General features: G+C 38.6%; 1 long non-coding RNA gene across 1 annotated transcript; it reads right to left on the reverse strand.

Annotated features, from left to right (window-relative positions):
* Window positions 1-2,286: 2,286 nt before the first annotated feature.
* Window positions 2,287-2,895, reverse strand: LOC131231108 (uncharacterized). Its single transcript, XR_009164206.1, has 3 exons — window positions 2,803-2,895; window positions 2,614-2,721; window positions 2,287-2,530 (listed from the first exon to the last, which is right to left on the reverse strand). It is a non-coding gene; the product is annotated as an uncharacterized LOC131231108 (long non-coding RNA).
* Window positions 2,896-3,289: the final 394 nt, after the last annotated feature.

Raw genomic sequence — 3,289 nt, forward strand, 5'->3', positions numbered from 1 at the left:
ACCGTCCATCCATTGGCTTGCCCGCCATGGTAGGCCACGCTCCTAGACCCCACCATGATGCATGTGTTGTATCCATACCATCCATCTAATTGGCGAGCTTGTCTCCAAGCTTGAGACTAAAAATAAGACAGATCTAGTTTCAAGTGGACCACACTACAGAAAACAGTGGAGTTGAGCGTCTACCATTGAAACCCCTTTGGGTTATAGAAGTTTCGAATCAATATAATATTTATTTTCTTCCTCTTTGTTTAGGTCTTTGTGACCTTAGAACAGACTAGATGGGAAATAAATACTATGGTGGGGCCCAATGGAATTTAACTGTGGAAACCATTATCACCACTGTCAAATGTGGTATGGTCTAGTTGATCTTTTAATATGATTCATTTTTTTACATAATACTCTATGTTGATCTAAAAAAAATAGATGAATTGTGTTGTGATCGGCCCATTTGATTCAGCCCATTTAATTCGGCCCATTTGATTTGGCCCATTTGATTCACCCATTTGATTCGGCCCATTTAATCGGCCCATTTGATTCGGCCCACTTGATCGGCCCATTTGATTCGGCCCATTTGAATCAGCCCATTGATCGGCCCATTTGAATCAGCCCATTTGATTCAGCCCATGTGATTCAGCCCATTTGATTCGGCCCAATTGATCGGCCCATTTGATTTATATGAGGCCCAATGAGATGTATGTGAGGCCTTTGTGTGGGCTGACTGTGATGTAAATGAGGCCCATTGCGATGTGAGATTGCACCATGATGCATGTAATGATGTTTTTGGCGGTCATGCCCTGGGAGCAATGATGGTTTAACGTCCACATTGTAAGAGCAATGATGGTTAAATGTTCGCATTATAACTTCCTCTCTATGGCCCATTGATAGGCCCATACTTATCTCCCCTTAAAGGGCTGAAATTTGATATGTATGGTTAATTTATGGCCCTCAGGCCATGTATATCACTACAAGAAATTTCACTTTTACCTACGAAAAGTTTCGTAGGTAAATGATATTATTTCGTAGGTAAAGAATTTTACCTACGAAATATTTCGTCGGTAAATTCGTTGGTAAAAAGCCGTGGCTAAAGACTTTTACCGACGCAAAAATGTCATCGTTGGCAATGGGAAGACTTTTACCAACGAAATTAAAAACTTTGTTAAGACTTTAGCTACGAAGTGTTAAAACTTTTCCCTACGAACATTTCGTAGCTAAAAACTTTGTTAAAACTTTTACCTACGAACATTTTCGTAGCTAAAAACTTTGTTAAAATTTCCACCTACGAATTTTTTCATAGGTACAAACGGTGTTAGGACTTTTACCTACGAGCATTTTCGTAGCTACAAACTTCATTAAAACTTTTACCTACGACATGTTTCGTAGGTACAAACTGTATTAAGACCTTTACCTGCGAATGTTTCTGTAGCTATAAACTTAGTTGAAACTTTTACCTATGAATTTATTCGTAGGTACAAACGGTTTTAAGACTTTTACCTACGAACGTTTTCGTAGCTACAAACTTTGTTAAAGCTTTTACCTATGACATGTTTTGTAGGTACAAACTGTATTAAAACTTTTACCTATGAACGTTTTCGTAGCTAATAACTATGTTAATACTTTTACCTACAAAATTTTGCGTTGGTACAAACGGTGTTAAGACTTTTACCTACGAAAGGTTTCGTAGGTACAAACTGTGCTAAGACTTTTTACCTATGAAATTTATGTAGGTAAAACTATTGATAAAACTTTTACCTACGAAATGATTCGTAGGTAATAAAATGTGAATGAACCTTTTACCTGCGAAAAAATTCGTAGGTAAAAATGTCGATGAAACTTTTACCTACGAAAATTTTCGTAGGTAAAAGTCTCTTTTTTTTCTTTTTTTTTTTTGCAAAAATTCTTGTTATACACCTGTTACAATATATTTCATTATATTCATATTTTCATTTTTCCAAACAAACATAAACTACATCCATCCAAACACAAATCACATCCATACATACACAAATAGTCTTATCCACATTACATTCATCCACGCACAAATACATATAAGTTTAACATTCTTATATAAAATAAATCATAAATAAAATATGACAAATCACAAAGATGAAGGCGGAGGTGGTGGGGCATCGATGGGTAAGTGTGCAGCGAGAACCTATAATATCTCCTGCATCCATCGCTCATGCTCCACCCGCATATCCTCCATCCTCCTCTCTTGCTCCTCCCTCTGCCTCTCCTGCTCCTCCTTCTACCTCTCATGCTCCTCCTTTTGCCTCGCCAGTTGGTCTTTGATCTCGTCGACGGCGCCCCATAGATGTTGAACCTCTTTCTCTGCGATATCAGTTCGGCGTATGGCGCTCTCGCCAGCGACGGATTGGCTGGATGCAACTCTAGCGAGTGCCATGAGCTTGGCACCATGGCCAAGCCCACGCACATATCCAGAACGGGTGCCAAGCACCTCACTCAGGATCTCTGGCTCACTCCGCTGAGTACCATCGGGAGTGGGCTGACTGCGTATGGCGTCCATCGCCGCCTGTAATGAAAACATGAATTTTCATAATAAATAACATTATTATAATTCAATGCAATTAAATTTTACAATGTAACGATTTTTACCCAATTCTCGCTGGCTGTAAGATGTACCCAAGATCCCGTCGCCTGCCGACAATGAGTCTCTCTGTAGAAGTCTACTGGTCCGGGCTCCTGTCAAGTGACGGAATCTCGCTGCACAATCAAAATGACAATAGACCTAATATAAATGCATGGAAAAATATATCAACTTAATAATAACCAGTAACTTCTTACCATATCGCGACGAAGTTGTACAAATGACTTTGAACCAGCTATGTGGTTCACTTCCAACTTTCCCCTATTCGCAGAATTTATTTTGCTCCTCTTCAGAACACATTATTCATAATACATTATTATTAATTATGAATTTAATTGTTATCTTAAGATATCGTAAATATGTAAATATTATCTGAAAAGATTCCGACGAAAATCTCTCACAGAGTATCCGCCAATCGTCAATGGTCACGTGCAGCGGTGCGGTCAGTACGGCCTCCTCGAGGCTCCTGCACCGCTTGTACCGCTGGTGTAAATCACTGCGGTACTCCTTAAACCGCTCCTTGATCATGTCGTCGACGGCATGGGAAATGTACAGAACACTCAAATCCAAAACAAATTTATCCTGTAATTTTGTAAATAATGGATTAAGGTAATAAACTTATTAAGAAAATAACTTAACCATAAATGAAATTTTACAAAACAAAATTTAATTTACTAAATTTTA

This window comes from Magnolia sinica, chromosome 17 (assembly GCF_029962835.1).
Source record: "Magnolia sinica isolate HGM2019 chromosome 17, MsV1, whole genome shotgun sequence".
Lineage (NCBI taxonomy): Eukaryota > Viridiplantae > Streptophyta > Magnoliopsida > Magnoliales > Magnoliaceae > Magnolia > Magnolia sinica.